Source organism: Onychomys torridus, chromosome 1, assembly GCF_903995425.1.
Source record: "Onychomys torridus chromosome 1, mOncTor1.1, whole genome shotgun sequence".
Classification (NCBI taxonomy): Eukaryota; Metazoa; Chordata; class Mammalia; order Rodentia; family Cricetidae; genus Onychomys; species Onychomys torridus.
In genome coordinates this window covers 60,108,304-60,127,005 of record NC_050443.1, presented here as the reverse complement: position 1 = coordinate 60,127,005, position 18,702 = coordinate 60,108,304, and the positions used below count along the sequence as shown (strand labels likewise).

General features: G+C 48.5%; 1 protein-coding gene and 1 long non-coding RNA gene across 2 annotated transcripts in view; one reads left to right on the top strand and one right to left on the bottom strand.

The window, feature by feature from the left end:
- Positions 1 to 1,405, bottom strand: part of Znf710 (zinc finger protein 710) — a 69,674-nt gene extending 68,269 nt beyond the window's left edge. Inside the window, exon 1 of the mRNA XM_036187801.1 lies at positions 1,035 to 1,405. The gene's annotated coding sequence lies outside the window, so the exon portion shown is untranslated. The remainder of the gene's footprint in view (positions 1 to 1,034) is intronic.
- Positions 1,406 to 1,496: 91 nt separating this feature from the next.
- On the top strand, positions 1,497 to 18,276 carry LOC118595663. Its single transcript, XR_004946538.1, has 3 exons — positions 1,497 to 2,583; positions 14,118 to 14,250; positions 17,663 to 18,276. It is a non-coding gene; the product is annotated as an uncharacterized LOC118595663 (long non-coding RNA).
- The last annotated feature ends 426 nt before the right edge of the window (positions 18,277 to 18,702 follow it).

Below are 18,702 nucleotides of genomic sequence, written 5' to 3'. Positions count from 1 at the left end.
AAAACCCAACAACCCGCTACGCACGAGTTAGCAAGTCCGCAGCTCAGGGTGGGGGTAACACGGAGGCCGGTTCAGTGGGATCTGAGAGTCGGGGGAAGGAAGACCACCGGATTCCGGGGGGGGGGGGCTCCCCGATCTGACGCCGACGATCACGCCCCACAGCTCCGTCCAATTAGGAAAATGACCGCGAGGAGAGGGAGAGGGGGCGGCGAGGAAGGGAGGACGAGCCACCGGAGGCTCTCAGACCAGCCATGGGGATCTGCCCACCCTTTGCCTGCACCGGGCGAGGGCCGTCAACAGGTCCGAGCCGGGGCCACCGAGGTGGGGGGCCCGGGGCCCGCGGCCCCCGGCTGGAGATGCCCGCTGACCACGAGGGGCACCCGGCACCCCAGAAGCGCGCTGCACCCTCGCCACCCCGCTGGCCCCGCCGCGCGGCCACCCCACCCGCTCCCGGAGTAAAAAGTTTGTGGGCAGCCGCAGGGGCGGGGCGGCGAGGGGTGAAACTTTGAGTCCCGGGCCGGGTGCGGGGGGGAGCGTCCCCGTCCCCGAGCGCCGCGACACCCACGTGCGGGCCGGAGACCGCCGCCGCCGCCGCCGCCTCCCCGGCCTCCCGCGCCGCCGCGCTTCCCTTTCATTTTCTCTCTCTCTCTCTCTCTCTCTCTCTCTCTCTCTCTCTCTCTCTCTCTCTCTCTCTCTCTCCCCCTCTCCCCCCTTCGCGCGCTCTCCTCCCTCTCTCCCTCTCTTCTTCCCTTCCCCCTCTCCCTCCCTCCCCCCCCCCCCCCCTCCAGACGCCATCTCTCCCTCTTTCCCCAGCTCTCCCTCTCTCGCTCCAGCTCTCCGGCATGAGGGAATGTGGAAGTGAAAGGAAAAGACGACATGTTTGCAGCGCGGCTGCGGGCCTGCGCGCCGCCGTCCCCGGGGAGAGGCGGGGGGCGGGTCGACCGCGGCCGCAGCGACCCACCCCCGCGCCCCCAGCCACCCCGCCGCGGGCCGCCGGGGGGCTGGCGGGGCCGTGGGCCGCGCGGGACACTCACCCTGGGTCCGGGCGCGGCTCCTCGCACGGGGGGCCCTCCTCGGCTGGCCGGGCCGGGCCGGGCGGGCCGGGGGCTCCTGCTGCCCACCGCCCGGGTTGCTGCTGCGCGCCGCCTCCACGCGCGCCCGCCCTGCTCTGCCACCCTCCCTCCGGCTCCTCTCTTTCTCTCTCCCCCTCTCTCTCTCTCTCTCTCTCTCTCCCTCCTGCTCTCTCGCGCTCGCTCGCTCGCTCGCTCTCTCTCGCTCGCGCTCTCTCCCTCCCTGGAAGAAGGGAATGAGGCAGGGCTGACGTGAAGGGATGCTAAACAGCTCCTCCTAAGCCAGCTCGCAGAGGAAGAGAGACAGAAAAGCAGCCCTTTTATCTCTCTTTTGTTTTCTCACTTCCTTCCACCAACCCCCCCCAGCACCCCCCTCTTGCCGGCCCAAGTTTTCTTTTTCTCTTTCTACCGCAGAGAGGATTTTTCTTCTTTTCTTTCTCTTTCTTTCCGTGCAACTCTCCTACTCGAATTGCAAGCCTGGAGGCTTCTCTCTCTCTCTCTTTTTTTTTTCTTCCCCTTTCCTCTTTTCTTCCTCCTTCCTCCTTTCTTATTTCTCTAAAAGGGTTTTGTTTGCTGTGGGAGTTTCGTTTGAAAATCGAGTCACGCCTTTTTCCTTCTTTTCTTTCTCCCTCTCCTTTTGCCCCCCCCCTCCTCTCAGCAGAAAAGGGGAACAAAGATTAACAAGCGGGGGAGAAGGGAGCCTCAGAACCTCGAATGGAAATGGGGGGCTGTCCCTGCCGGGCACAAAGGGGGCCCGAGAGAACAGCCCCCCCGGAAGCCTGGGGTGTCCTATCCCAAAGAAGAGCCACTGGGATGGGGGTCCGGGGGAGCCCCTGGGTGCCCAGTCCTTCCGAAATACTGGTAGGGGCTCTGAGTCCGCCCCCTCCCAGCCAGGGGTGGAAGCTGGTGTGTGTGTGTGTGGGGGGGGGTGCTCTTCACTTAATATATTTTTTAAGTGGGCAGATGGGCTTGGAGCAAACGCAGCCGCAGAGCCCTGAACACTAAAGCGCCTTTAAACAGCTGTTCCGAGCCCTGGACGGTCAGCCTCGAGGGAACGGCTCCGGCTGTGATCGCCGGGACCCGTGTGCGAAGGGGTTCAGGGGAGTTCAGCTCCTCGCGGCCTCCCCAAGCCTAGGGCCTAGGTTCGGCCCCCGGGGTGCACGGCTGGGGGGCGCCGAGGCGTGGTCGTTAGCTGAGGTCTGGGCCCTTGTGGCTCCCTGCGGGGCCCGGGGTTCAGCCTAGCCTGGCCTCCTCCCAGCGCTGGGACAGGCCGGACACCCCGCCTCCAACCTCCCGGACACCCGCCACTCAGCTGCGCCGCTCGACTCGGACGCAGGGCGGGTGCCGAGCCCGCGGACAGAGCCGGGCAGTGTCGCCACCAAGGGTCAATTATTCATGGGGCGCCTGGGCGTGCTCCCAAGACCAGCTCTGTCCTCGACTTCTCCGGAGGAGTGGAGACAACACGGGGGAAAAGTTCCCAGAGCAAAGTTGGCCACATTTCTTATTTTCCCAAGTAAGTATTGAGCACCTGCTGGATGCCTGGCCCTTGGACTGGGGCTGCAGCTGGGCGAGAAACGTGAGGTCTCGGCGGGCCCAGACAAAGCGAGGGAAGAAGCTGCGGCTCCGGACCAGGTCACCGAGCAGAAGAGAAGCCTGGATCCGCTCCCCTCCCTGCGCTCTTCCTTCCCCTTCCCTCCTTCCTCCCGGCTGCATCTCCTTGGCTCCGCCCCTTCTCATCAATTCCTCCCACACTTCCCTGCTTTCCCTGGCTTTTCACTGGAGGGTCCCTTCTCCCAGCTAGGAGCAGACGCTGAGCCCCATTGTCTCTCCCCCAATGACTGCAGCCTCCCAGGGATAGGACCAGCCACTCCTTCCCCTCCCCCCAGCCCAAAGGCCTGGGCCTTTACTGACAGGAGCCCCAAGGCCACTGCCCCTCGCCCCACCCTACACCAGCTCACGGAGCTGTGAGCAATGACTCCAGTCACTCAGAACATGATTTATTTCTGGCAAGGAGTGAGGAAACAGAAGCCAGAGAGTTTGGTTCAGCAAGAACGACCCCATGATTTCAGGCTCAGCTCACTGGGCCTCTCTAGTGACCCCAGCGGCTTCCCAGTACTCCCTTTTAGTAGGGAATGCAGGAAGCCACAGCCCTGTCATTACCTGCCCCTCTTCAGAACACCCAAGTCATAGCCTCCAAAAAAAGACAAAGTCATCTCTGAGAGTCGAGTATTCATTCATTCAACTATGTTCACTATGTACCTGCTGTGTGCCAGCTCCTCAGCCTGGTGCTACGGACTTAACCACCAGCCAGTCTGGTTCCTTCTTCTCTGGCTTTGCAAACTGGTAGACAGCTGGGCCTCAGAGCCAGGCATCATGGTGCATACTTGTAGTCCCAGCACTTGCAAAGCTGAGGCAGGAGGATTGTCAGGACTCTGAGGCCAGCGTAGGCTACATATTAAATACCAGGATAACCAGGACTATTATAGCAAGGCCTTGTCTCAACAAAACTAAAAAGAGAGAGGCACAGTTGTGCATGATTATAATCTCAGAGTCTGGAAGGTAGAGACAGGAAGATCCTCAGTTCAAGGCCAGCCCAAGCTACATAGCCAGTTCAGGCTGGGCTACGTGAGACCCCTTCTCAAAAATAAAAAAAAAAAAAAGTGTGGGGGTGGGGACAACAGACAATTAGAATGCAGTGTGTGGAAGCACCTCAGAGGACAAGGGTGGTCAGTGATGGCTTCCTGAAGGTCACCTAGGTAAGTAGGGCTATCCCAGTCTAAAGCATGGGAGCGAGACAGGTGTGGTGGCACAGGCCTTTAGTTCCAGCACTTGGGTGGCAGAGGCATGCAGATCTTTATGCGTTTAAGGCCAGCCTGATCTATGTAGTTCCTGGACATCCAGGAACTACACAGAGAGACCCTATTTCAAAACCACAACAAAAAAGGCGTGGGAGGGAACAATTTGTCAGCAGAGCTAAAAAGGACATTCTAAATTCTAAGAACTGTTGAGTTCTAGCAGCCAGGCCTGGTGATACATGCCTTTAATCCCAGCACTGGGGAAACAGCAGAGGCAGGTGGATCTCTGTGACTTTGAGGCAGCCTGGACTACATAATGAGTTACAAGCCAGCCATGATTATATAAAGAAGTCCTGTCCAAAAGAAAAAAACAAACGAACAATTCAAGTACTTGCAGAAAATACAGAGTACATGCTGGGAAAGAGGGTGGTTGTGGATACAAGCAGAAGACAGGGTTAGTGTCAGGGAAACGTTCAAAGTCTATCCCATTTCACTCGCCGGCTTCCTCAATGTAAGTGACTAATATGCTCAGTAAATAATGTAGCCCCAGTTTCCTGCCTTATAAAAATGGAGGTAACTGAAGTCAGGTGATGATTAGACACACCTTTAACCCCAATGCTCTAAGGCAGAATCTGGTGGAGCTTGTGAGTTTGCCTGGTCTGCCTAGAAAGTTCCTGTTTGAAAAGAGAGAGAGGGCTGGGCGGTGGTGGCGCATGCCTTTAATCCCAGCACTTGGGAGACAGAGGCAGGCAGGTCTTTGAGTTCGAGGCCAGCCTGGTCTACAGAGCTAGTACAGGACAGGCTCTAAAAGCTACAGAGAAACCCTGTCTCGAAGGAAAAAAAAAAAAAATTGAACAGAGGATATAAAAGTGGGGGGAGGGGTAGACCTATGGGTTGTTGAGTATCTTGTGTTCAAGTGCCCAGACTTATGTGACATAGATCTGTGGCTGAGTCAACCACTGATCTACTCATCTGTAAGGATGCAAATAGCTGCTTCCCAGTGTGCAGTGCGGCCTAGAAGAACCCACACCCTTTGTGTTATTTGGTGCATAGGCACCAGCAATATATAGTAGCTTTTATTCACTATTACTGTAAAATGAAGGCGTGTCAGGGAGGCGTCCTTACAACCTAGAAATGGGAAGATGGGCTGAAACCAGAGTGACTCACAGGCTACAAAGGCAGAAAGCCAGCTGTGGCAGAGACAGTCCTTCAAAGATGCCTTGTTCCAGTGGGTGGCTGGCTTGGCGAACACCCACATTTGATCGAGATGGCCAGGATGTCATCTCAGGAGCATGACGGGAATGAACTGGCTACAAAGGCCCGGCCTGATCACTGGAGTTCCAGCCTGTCTGAGGAACTAGTAGGAATCAGAGGAAGATGGGCCCTGTGACATCAGCAAAGGCTCCTAGGAGCAGGGTCAAAAACAGACTTCAATTTACACACAGTGGGGAGGGATTTTTGAATTCTCCAGAGTCCAGTCAAATCTCTGTAAGATTCCTCGTCCATTACATGGGTCTTGATTCTTCAGGCACATTGAAAATGAACACCACAGCTAGATGCCCTGTGCCTCCAAGGATCCAGGCAGATACCTGTGTCCCACCCCTTCCGTAGTGGACACTGTGCACTTCTGTATTGTAATTTATTTTATCGAAGTACTGGGAATGGAACCCAGGGCCTCCTACATGCCAAGTAAATATCTCCAGACTGCCTCTTCCCTCTTGCCTACGTGCCTCTCTCCCCTCTCTCCAGGGTCTCATGGAGCCCAAGTGCTAGGTCTACAGGTGTGTACAGTCCCACACCTGACTTTCCATTATCTTTAGCAAAAATACATTGTAACCAGACTGAAAATCAACTAGGAACAGCTGAAAACCTCGCAGGGAGACATTCCGTTTCAGTGTATAGCCTTGGGCCTTCCATCCTCCCGTATTTACCTGTAAATGCATATAATAAAACTACACAAAATAAATATATTTTGGCAACATATATAAATGTTAGCCTGGAATGGTGGCTCAGCCATTAAGAGGGCTTCCTGCTCCCATAGAGGACCCAAATGTGATTCCTAGCACCCACTTCTGGCAGCTCACAATCCCCTGCAACTCCAGCTCTAGGAGATCCATTGCCCTCTTCTAGCTTCTGAGAACATTTACATGCAGGAAACATATACATTAACATTAAAAAAAAAAAAAGTTGCTGGGAGTAGTAGTGTGCCTTTAATTCCTCTGAATTCAAGGCCAGCTCTCTGGTCTACAGAGCACAGAGTGAGTTCCAGCATGGCCAGAGCTACATGGAGAAACCCAGTCTGGAGAAAAAAAGGAAATTGAGAACCGTAGAGGAAAACAATTGACTTCAACCAACACACACTCACACACACACACACACACACACACACACACACCACACATACACACACACACACACACACCACACATACACACACACACACACACACACACACCACACATACACACACACCACACATACACACACACACACACCACACATACACACACACCACACACACACACACCACACACACACACACACACAGAGCACACATGCATAGACATATACACATAAAAATAAATAAAATAACAATACAATACATAAATGGGATTTAAAAAATAAATTTAACAAAATTGCATCACATAAGTCAGTTGCAATCAGTTTGATTAAGTAATATGTCACAAATACCTTTTCCTGTCTGTTAACACCCACAGTATCATTCATAACAAATTACACTCTTCCATAGTATGTATGTATACAAATGTTGGACGGTGGGATGTATGCAGATTTTCAACGTTATGAAACTGCTATTGGAAAACACTCCTATTTTGGCCATTGTTTCTGTTTTTAAAGGCTACAAATATCCTTTATTTTATATTAGCATTTATTTATTTATTTTCTTGGGGTGTGTGCAGGCCATGGTCTTCTACCACATAGGTCCCAGGGATGGAATCCAAGGCATCAGACTTGGCTTCAATCACCTTTAGCTGCTGAGCCATCTCACCAGCCCTTGTGTGTCTCAGCCTAGCCTTGAACTCACTAGTAACCCAAGCTGGCAAGGAACTCTCAAGATTCTCCTGTATTAGCCAGATGCACATTCTTCTTCAGCCTTCTTTGTGCCAGGCTTCGACAGCACTTTATCATAACTAAGCCAGAATTTACAGCCAAGGTTGGGATTTCTGTGCCTGGCCTGGTTTATCCCTCAGGATCTTCCCTGCCTCTGTCTCTGTCTCTCTTCCTCTCAGACAAGGTCTCACGTAACCCAGGCTAGTATCACACTTGCTGTTTAGCTAAGGGGAGCCTTGAAATCCGATATCACCTCCCAAGTCCCTCCCCCATCACAAGCAGCTTCCCATTGTCATCCTTACATATTGCTTCCCAGAGAGAACCTGTCTGGGCAGATGCCCCGCCTTTTACTCTGACATCTTATTAACTAAAATAATTAATGCCATATCCTGGAGTTGCTGGGAAGAATGAAATCAGGTAACTAGCAACAGAAAACACAGGATACTGTATCTTGTAGATTGTAAAGGCTCTTTGAGTGTCAGTAGATCCCAGTGAGGGCCCAAACTCAAGACATTACCATTTAGTCAAATACCCTGATTACTCCAAGCAGAGGAGATTCTTCCATATTGACAGGAGAGAGCAATGAGCTGTTTTCTATTCCAAGTGGCACATGCAGCCCTCTTCCCAGAGATTCAGAAACCTCAACGTCGTCTCCCTGAACTAAAATTTGAAGGTAGGTGTGTTTTAAGGTGTTGATGTCACACACCTTTAATCCCAGCACTACAGGGGCAGAGGCAAAGGAATCTCTGAGTTTGGGGCCAGCCTAATCCATGGAGTGAGGTCCAGGACATCCAGGGCTACATAGAAAAACCTTATCTCTCAAAAAAAGTATATATATATGGGGGTGGGGGAGAACCATGAATCCTCATTATTTCTCTTGGGGAGGAACCTTTGTGTTTGGGCCTTTCCATCTCTGAGAGTCTGAGGGATCCTGTAAGCCAAGAAAAGGGATAAAGTGCACTCCCACCCCAATCCCCTAATTCTTTCCACTACAGTAATTCTGTGGGGACATTAACTGGTGCTTATTAAAGACCCTTGTCTGTAGCCAGACGTGGTGGCATGCACTTTTAATCCCAGCACTCGGGAGGCAGAGGCAGAAGAATCTCTGAATTCCAGGCCAGCCTGGCCTACAGAGTGAGTTCTAGAACAGCCAGGGCTGCACAGAGAAACAAAAAGACCAGTGTCTTTCACTGGATGAGCCAATTGAACCTTTTAGAGGATACCAGCAGGTGTGTAATATCTAATATTCAATTTGTATTATTTACTTTTGTTTGTTTGTTTGTTTGTTGAGACAGGAGTTCTCTGTGTAACAGCCCTGGCTATCTGGGACCTCACTCTGTAGACCAGGCTGACCACCTGAAAATCAGAGATCCACCTGCCTCTGCCTCCTGAGGGCTGGGATTAAAGTGCTGGGATTAACCAGTTTACATGGCTTGACACTTGGTTTTTACTATCAGACCTCGCAACTAGCATCCAGCTGAAGTACAGAAGAGGACCCCAGGAGTCACACCTGGCTGCAGAGAGCACAAGTCGGTGCTGTGCTCCTGACCAGATGTGCTGCTTAAAATATCAGGAGAAAAAGCCAAGTGTAAAGTGGCATGCCTCCAACCCCAGCCCCTTAGGAATTAGAGGCAGGAGAATCAGTTCAAGGTCAAGGTCACCCTTAGCTACGTGGTAAGTTTGGGGCCAGCCTGGGCTAAAAAAGGCTATTTCCCCCTCCCCCCATACACATACACACAAAAGAAAACTAACAAAGTCAGGTCTGGTAGTGCGGTGCATGTCCGTAATCCCAGTACTCAGGATGTGGAGACAGGGAATCAGGAGTTTGAGGTCACCCTCAAGTACACAGTGAGTTTAAAGCTAGCTAGCCTGAGCTAATGTCACACCCCACACCCCAGGAAAAAAGAGGAAGAAAAAAATTGCCACAGAAAAGTTTCATAATAGCTATAAACAGGCAACAGCTAGCTTCCTTAAACACCAGAGAGATATAAGACCACGAGTATACAAATTATTATGCAAATTGATGCAAAGCCTGGGCAATAATTATATACTACAAATGAAGGGAAGTTTGGGCTGGAGAGATGGTTCAGTGGTTCGGAGCTCTTGCAGATCTTCCGGAGGACCTGGGTTCAATTCCCTGCAGCCCCTACGTCGGTCTGTGACCCCAGTCACAGGGGCACTGCAAGCATATGGTACACAGACATACATGCAACCAAAACACTGTACACATAAAGTAATAAAAACAAGTCTTTATTTATCCATTTATTTATCTATCTATTTATTTATTTATTTTTCTATTATCAGCTCGATACAGTATAAATCCTTATCCAAATAGTGAAATGTTTGATAGAGGCTTGCCCAGTAATTGAGTAAAACCAAAATTTATTATAAAAAACAAAATTAATAAATAAATAAAGTGAAAACAAGAGTAAAAAAGTATATTTTAAAAAGGGAAGTTTAGGGACTGGAGAGATGGCTCAGCAGTTAAGAGCATTGACTGCTCTTCCAGAGGTCATGAGTTCAGTTCCCAGTACCCACATGGCAGCTAACAACTGTCTGTAACTACAAGATCTGATACCCTCACACAGAGGTGCATACAGGCAGAACACCAATGCTCATAAAATGAAAATAAATAAATTATTATTTTTTTTTTAAAAAAAGGGAAGTTTAATAGTTTCTACCTCTTGTTCCCCCCCACACACACACTTTGTTTTTTTGAGACAGGGTTTCTCTGTGTAGGCCTGGGTCCTGGAACTTGCTCTGTAGACCAGGCTGGCCTTGAACTAACAGAGATCTGCCTGCCTCTGCCTTCCAAGTGATGAGATTAAAGGCTTGTGCCACCACCGCCCGGCCTCTTTTTTTTTTTAAGTGAAGTTCTATAATTTTTATTTTATTTTTTGTAACACTGGGACCTAGGCAAGAACCCTGGGTTGGATCTTTAGCCCTCTTTTTGCTTTAAAACACACACACACACACACACACACACACACACACACACACACACATTGAACCGTGTGTGAACAGTGCCCGAGTAGGCTAGAAGAAGACACCAGATCCCCTGGGAAGTAGTTGTGAGCTGCCATGTGGGTGCTGGGAATCGAACCCAAGTCCTCTGCAAGAGCTGTGAGTGCTCTTAGCCACTGAGCCATCTCAGCTGTTGCCTTTCATTGTTAAGATTCTTTCCTTCTTCCCTGTCTACTCTCATCCATGTACCAGGCAGGCCTGGCCCTGCTTAGCTTTGAGATCAGAGGAAATAGGATACATTCTGGGAGATATGACCAGAGACACTGTGCTAGCCTTTAAATTGATACTTTATTTTTGATTCACCTCTTTTATCCCAGAGCTACCTTGGAGAATCCTCAATAACTGGTTCATAACATTCATTTCCAGTTGTAGCATTTGGGGAACAGGGAACGTGGGTTAGATGACATCTGCATTTTCAAATTTATTAAGATTTTTCCCTGTGGTAGAAAATAAGATCCTTGTTTAAAACTATTTTTCAGCACTGGGAAACTTGTCTGGGTAACTCGGGTGGGAGCCAACAGCAGAGCTATCTAGAGGAAGTGGAAAGAAGAGAGAAATGGGAACAGGAAGTAAGTTTCTGAGAGGGAACCGGTCTTGACAGCCAAGGGGCTGAAGGCACTGCTGTGCACCTGATGCATGCTGGGAGGTGGGAGTCTAGCCTGTGGAGGTCAAGTTAGTTGCTTCCCAAGTCGTCCTCACTAAACAGTCTTTCCGTCTTCCTAAGTAAAGCAAGGATTTTTGTCTATTTGGGTTTTTTTGTGTTGGACAGTCTAAGGAGATCCCATGTCAAAGCAAAAACAAACAAAACCCGAACAGCAGAAACAACAAAGACAGACCACAGTTCTCTTTAGCTTCAGCTGGCCTTGACTCACAGGGGCCCAGGCCTGGACTTAAACTCAAAGCAATCCTCCTGCCTACCAAACCTAGCTTACTTTCATTTGAGAGAGCAGGTGAAACCTAGCCTCTCAGGCTGGGGTGTGGTTCCAGGACTGGTGGGGTGAGGTACTGGGTTCAATCTCCTGTACCATAAACAAACAAACAAACAACAAACAACAAACATTAAATGACAAGGCCGGGGCAAGGAGCCCCATACTTGAGGCCAGCCTGGGCTACAAGAGACCCTATCTGAAACAAAAACAAAATACAAGGCAAAGGAAGGAGCCAAAAAAGAAAAAAATGAATGGCTTAGTAGTAGAAAATGTGATTATAAAAAGAGAATTTATATCTAAAGAATCCACAGGTCAGGCACGGTGATGTATACCTTTAATTCCAGCATGCTCTGGAGGGAGAAGTGGGTGGATTTCTGTGGGTTTGAGGTTAGCTGGGTCTACATAGGAAGTTCCAGGGAAGCCAGTGAGGGCTACATGGTGAGGCCTTGTCTCAAAACAAACAGAACCAATACAGCATAGGCTCAGCAATCACTGGGGGCAGAGGCAGAGGCAGGAGGATCTTGGCAAGTTCAAGGGCAGCCAAGACTGCATAGTGGAACTGTCTCAAAAACAAAGAATTAAAAACTACAAACAAAACACTAAGGATTCACACAGATAAGTCCTAGGTTTTGTAAATGCTTTCTAGAGATCTGAAATCAGGTTCTTCTTCCTCTCTGTCTCTCTGTCATAGAATTTCACCCTGTGGCCCAAGCTGGCCTAGAACTCACAGCGATGATACTCCTGCTTCAGCTTCCTAATTGCTAGGATTGGATTATAGGTGTGAGCTACCATACCTGTGTCTTCAGACTGTTTACTGAATGACTTAAAGGAAATTCCGAAGGATAATCCTAAACACACAGCTTACTCAGGCTTACCATGATTTTCAAGGACAATGACTGTTTACTGAGCCTGTATGAAGGTGGCTTTGGGTACAGGGCTGGTCATGGACTCCCAGACTCAGGGACAGGCTGAGGAGGACAGATTGCTGGGACTTTTGGGTGGCCCTGCTCGAAGTCTGCCCACGGGATGGTTACATCTCAGGTCCTCTGAGCTATCTGCCGGCCCTGCTCCTCCTCCCCCATCCTCCCTTCCCACCCTACAACCTCTTTATCTCTCTTCACAAAAAGCTCCATTCTCTTCTTGCACAATACACTTCCACAATAGATACTCTATTCCACCCAGAGCTTAAATCAGCAACCAAAAGGCTGGTTCCTCTTCCCACCCAGTTCTCCAAACATTTCTAGAGGAAGAGAAGTCATTGCATTGCACAACATAACCTCCATTTGCTTGGCTGTTTCTCCCACAAACTGCAAGCTCCCTGAAGGCTCTGTGTGGGGCCTTTGCCTGGGACTGGAGAATGCCTTGTTTTCTAAATGCCCAAGCAATTGTTTCAGAATAATGTAAGTATTCTGGCCATGAGGACAAAACTAGGTTAAGCAGGAAAGTTCTGGAGGGGACAGAAGTGCTTGTGAATCCCCTGGACTATGGTGATGTAACATGTAGCACACACATGTGCAAACTCGCCAAACTTATACATGGATTATATGCAGCCTTTACATACCAGTTAGATATGTTTTAGAAAAGCTAGATATGGGAGGGGAGAAACATGGTTTGTTCAAGGAAGAGGGAAAATGTATACTCATTAAAGAAATTTGACAAATCCTCTATAACCGATAGAAAATAGAAACCAAAGGGCTGGACAAATGGTTTGGCAGTTGAGAACACTTGCTGCCCTTGCAGAGGACGCAGGTTCAGGTCTCCGGGGAATCTGGAAGACCTGAATTCAGAGGACACCTACACAACACACACACACACACACACACACACACACACACACACACACACACACACATTACAAGTAAATTATCTTTAAAAATAAATTAACACCCATAATCCCAACAAATAGAAATAACTTACAACTTCTTTTTTGTTTTGTTTTGTTTTTCGAGACAGGGTTTCTCTGTGTAGTTTTGCGCCTTTTCCTGGATCTCACTCTGTAGACCAGGCTGACCTCTAACTCACAAAGATCCACCTGCCTCTGCCTCCTGAGTGCTGGGATTAAAGGCATGCACCACCACCACCCGGCTACAACTTTTAAAAATTATATTTATTTGTTTATTTATCTTATGTATGTGTGTGTGGGCACAGGTGTGGTGGAGGTCTGAGGACAGAGCCATTCTCTCCTTTCACAGTGTGAATTCTGGGGTGAGCATAGTAAGGCTTGGCAGCAAGAGCTTTTACACACTGAGCCATGGGGCTAGAGAGATGGGAAAATCATGTGTGATAGTTTGGATGAGAATGGTCCTCTTAGGCTCATATGTTTGAATACTTAATTCCCAGTTGGTGGAACTGTTTGGGAAGCATTAGGAGGTGTGACCTTGTTGGAGGAAGTGTATCATAGGGGGTGGGCTTTGAGGTTTCAAAAGCCCATGCAATTCCCAATTAGTTCTCTCTGCTTCAAGCTTATGAATCAAGATGTGAACTCTCAACCACAGCTCTACCCCCATGCCTGCCTGCCTGCTGCCATGCTCCCTACCATAATGGTCATGGACTCTAACCCTCTAAAACCAAACTGTAGGCCCCAAATTAACTTTTATAAATTGCCTCAGACATAGTATCCTTTCTTCTTTCTTTTTTTTCGAGACAGGGTTTCTCTGTGTAGCTTTTGTGCTTTTCCTGGAACTCTCTCTGTAGCCCAGGCTGGCCTTGAACTCACAGAGATCTGCTTGCCTCTGTCTCCTGAGTGCTGGGATTAAAGACGTGCACCACCACCCCATTCATGGTATCTTATCATAGCAATAAAAAAGTAAATAAGACAGGACATTTTGTAGTTGGACTTTCCTTTGGGCCACCAGCTCACAAACAATAACATGGAGGATTATTAATTATGAAAGCTTGGCCTTAGCTTAGGCTTTTTCCCAACTACCTCTTATAACTTAAATTAACCTGCTTCTATTAATTGCCTTTCTGCCACGTGGCTCAGTTACTTCTCTGAATTGTATGTCTGACTTCTTAAGTGTCTTGTTGGCATCTCTTGCCAGCCTAGATTCATCCTGAGGCCATCTCTCTGCCTGGAAGTCCCACCTAGTCTCTCCTGCCTAGGCAATGGCCATTCAGCTCTTCATTAAGCCAATCACAGTGACACATCTTCACACAGTGTAAACTAATATTCTGAAGCAACATTTATTTTTAAAAATAACTTTGTATTATATGTGTTTATTTATTTCCAGGGGAGACACATGTGCCCAAGTCTGCATGTGGAGGTCAGAGGACAACTTTCAGGAGGCCCTTCTTTCCTTCCAACGAATGGATCTCAGAAATGGAACTTTGGTTAAATCTGGGCATGGCAGCAAATGCCTTCAGGTATTGAGCTATCTTGTAGTGGCCCCTCTTTTGTTGTGGGGACAAGGTTTCCCTGTGCAGCCTAGGCCAATATCAAACTCATGAGATCCTTCTGGCTTAAAGCTATCATGATCAGAAGTAATGACTATCTCCCCCCCAGGCTGGCCTCATCACAGAGACCCGCCTGCCTCTGCCTCCCAAATGCTGGGATTAAGGCGTCCACAATCATGCCTAGTGGAAATAAACTTTTTTTTTTTTTGAGCTGAGGATCGAACCCAGGGCCTTGTGCTTGCTAGGCAAGTGCTCTACCACTGAGCTAAATCCCCAACCTGCGGAAATAAACTTTTTAACATACATTTTCAAGCATTTTATATGTATTTTTCTGGATAAAATGAATGTATACATAAAATATTACAAAAACGGAATTCTGATTCATGTATAATTTGCTGCCTTACTCAGGGTGTTACAAACATCCCCACTGTTAAGTATTTTTCAAAAACTTGCCTGTTAAGATGTGTGACTTGGGGGCTGGAGAGAAGGCTCAGAGGTTAAGAGCACCGGCTGTTCTTCCAGAGGTCCTGAGTTCAATGCCCAGCAACCACATGGTGGCTCCCAACCATCTGTAATGAGATCTGGCGCCCTCTTCTGTGTACATAATAAATAAATACATCTTTTTAAAAAAGATGTGTGACTCAACAGTAGAGGATTGGCCTAGCATGCTCAGGTTGTGGAGTATGAGATTCTTTCCTTCCTTGTGTGCTGCAGGCCTATGATCCTAGCTATCAGGGAGACGAGGCAGGAATGAAGGCAGCCTGGGAGAGAGAGGGAGCTCAGGGACCTCTTGAGTACGTTGGCATGACAGCATCTCAGGATTTCCAAGCAAGGGGCTGGAGAGCCGATGATGCAGTGGTGAAGAGGTACTTGCTCTTACAGAGGACCAGAATACAACTCCCAGCACCCATGCTGGACAGCTCACAACTGCCTAGAACTCCAGTTCCAGTGGATCTGAAGTCTTCCTTCTTGTTACTTCCAAAGACATCTGTACACATGTGGTACACATACAGACACTCACACATACGCACATGAAATGAAATCTTTAAAAAAAAAAATGCAAAAAGAAAGTGATGAAGAAATATCTTCGTGGCTGCTCTTTTGAGGACCCAGGTTCAATTCCCAGCACCCACATGGCAGTTCACAACTACTTCTAACTCTAATCCCAGGGGATACATACACATAAGATAAATATATTTGTAAAGCAAAAAGAGGGCTGAGGATCTAACCCAGTGTTAGGGTTCTTGTCTACCATGTGCAAGGTCCTAGGTTCAATTCCATCTGCTCACAACCATCTGTAACTCCAGTTCCAGCCTTCTTATCTCTTTGGGCACCAAGCATACTTGTAGTGTGCGTGCACACACACACACACACACACACACACACACACACACACACACAGGTAAAATATCCATCCATCCATACAGGAATGCATGTAGTGCACATAAATACTTGCAGGCCGAAAAATAATCCATATATATGTGTGTGTATGTATGTATGTATGTATGTATGTATGTATGTGTATATGTTTATGTATATGTATATACATACACACATATGTATTTGTGAAGGTCTGGAAAGATGGCTCAGCAGTTAGCAACAGTTTTTTGTTTTTTGTTTTTTCCGAGACAGGGTTTCTCTGTAGCTTTGGAGCCTGTCCTGGACTAGCTCTGTAGACCAGGCTGGCCTCGAACTCACAGAGATCCACCTGCCTCTGCCTCCCGAGTGCTGGGATTACAGGCGTGCGCCCACCACCCAGCCTAGCAACAGTTTTTTAACAGTTAATAACAGGGCCTCTTTTGGGGGCCCTGGGATCAATTCTCAGTGCCCACCTGGTAACTATGACCCTGTAACTTCAGTTCTTGGGGATCCAATGCCCTCTGCTGGCTTCCCTAGGTAACTACATGCATACAGTACACAGACATAGACACAGGTGGAACATCCATAGTACAAATAAAAATAAACACACATTTAAAAAACAGTTTTCGGGTTGGGGATTTAGCTCGCAAGGCCCTGAGTTCGATCCTCAGCTCAAAAAACAAAACAAAACAAACAAACAAAAAACAGTTTTTGTGGGCCAGTGAGATGACTCAGTGGGTAAAGGTGTTTGCCATGTAAAGGTGGAAAAAGAAAATGGATTCCACAAAGTTGTCCTTTAACCTCCACACTGGTCACACACACACACACACACACACACACACACACACACACACACACACACACATACACTTTATTATTGTTATTATTTAAATAAAAATGAGTTGCTTGGTGGTGGCACACACCTTTAATCGCAGCACTCAGGAGGCAGAGGCAGATGGATCTCTAGTTTGAGACCAGCCTGGGCTACAGACTGAGTTCCAGGACAGCCAGATATACACAGAGACACTCTATCTTGAAAAACAAAAATAAAATGACTCAGCAGTTAAGAGCACTTGTTCTCTTCTTGATGACCCACATGATGACTAGCAACCATCTTTAACTACATTTCCAGAGGATCCATCACCCTCTTCTGGCCTTCATGGGCACTGCATGCAAAACACCCATACACACATAAAATTTAAAAAAATAAAATAAAAAAAAAAAAAGAGTCAAGGGTGATGGCCAGATGGTGGTGGCGCATGCTTGTAATCCCAGCACTGGGGAGGCAGAGGCAGGTGGATCTTTGTGAGTTCGAGGCCAGCCTGGTCTACAGAGCTAGTCCAGGACAGCCTCCAAAGCTACAGAGAAACCCTGTCTTGAAAAGAAAGAGAGAGAGAGCGGGAGGGAGGGAGGGAGGGAGGGAGGGAGGGAGGGAGGGAGGAAGGAAGGAAGGAAGGAAGAAAGGAGGGAGGGAGGGAGGAAGGAAGGAAGGAAGGAAGAAAAGGAGGGAGGGAGGGAGGAAGGAAGGAAGGAAGGAAGAAAAGGAGGGAGGGAGGGAGGGAGGAAGGGAGGGAGGAAGGAAGGAAGGAAGGAAGGAAGGAAGGAAGGAAGCTGAGGGTAAAGGCTGTGGTTATCCCAGCCTTTGAGAGGCAGAAGCAGGAAGATAACAAATTCAAGGCCAGCTTGGTCAACTTCAGATCCAGTTTCAAAACAAGAGGAGGAGGAGGAAGAAGGGAAGAAAATAGAAAATAGGGTAGAATTAACACCCTTGTCCTTGGGCTGTTTCATTTCTGTAAAAGACAAAGTCTCATTAACACAGGACTTAAGAGAAAGGTCTAGATAGAACAACAAAGAGAAAGATACTAGAAATTTAAAAGCCCAGCTTTGATGGCACACGCCTGTAATCCCACAACTCATGAGGGTGAGGCAGAAGAACTTCAAGTTCAAGGCCAAAACTTGGGCTACACTGGGAGAGCCTGCTTCAAAATAGAATAAAAATAAGAAGTATTGTGCTTTGGATCAGAAATGTCTCCTGCAGACTCACGTGTCAGAACCCTCGATCGCCAGCTAGCAGCGCGGTTCCGGGACTGAGCCTGGCTGGCGGAAGTGGGTCACCGGGAGTGGTTCTCGGAGTTGCAGCCAGGCCCTGCTTCAGCTTCCATTCTCTCTGCTTCCTGAGCTGTCAAGATGTGTGACATGCTTCGACTGTCCCCACACACTGCCACCTCCACAGAGCTGTCTCCCCTGCCTTCCCGGACTCGGTGGACTAAACATCCGGGAACCCAAGCGAATCCTGCCTCCCTCCGGGTGCTTCTGTCGGGTGCAGGAGAAAAGGACCCACACAAAACACTATCAGGGAGAGGTGCCGACAAATCTTAGGACTTCCATGAAATAATTCTCTAGACACTGTAACGGAGAAGTTTTTAGGTTGCACAGAGCGCCCCCCCCCAAAAAAAAAGGAGATTAAGATCCCCTCCCTCCGATTCTGCGCTTGTGCTCCCTGGGCAAGAGGCCTCCCCTCTATCTGGAGTTCTCCTGGAAGCGTCCCCTAGCACTGATGCGCTGCACCCCGATTCCTCACTCAGTTCCTTTTCTTCCCACGAGATTATGAACTTCTGAGAAAACTGGTTTTCTTCTTAAAGTTTAAACACTTATTAAAACTGTGAGATTATTCTCACGTCATTGTAAGAAAGTCGTTTGCTGGTTGCTGTGTTTCGCTACTATCCAGAGCTGTGGGGTTCTGGCACATAATCAGAGTTTAGGGTTGCGGGATCTCGGTGACAGGGCCCTAGCCTAGCACATGCAAGGCCCTGGGTTGCACCCCAGTTCTGCAAACAAGCACTTTTTTTGCTTTGGGGAATGAATGGAGGAAGAGGTCAACAAAGGTGTTAGGAACACTGAGGCATGATCAAGGAAAACCCCAGACACAGGCATCGGGCTTCCACAAACAAATGCACACACATGCAAATGCACCTGTATGAAGCCATGCACACACCCACAGGAAAGGTACATATGCCACGTATGCATACATAAACACACACAAATACACCTGTAATCCTCAGA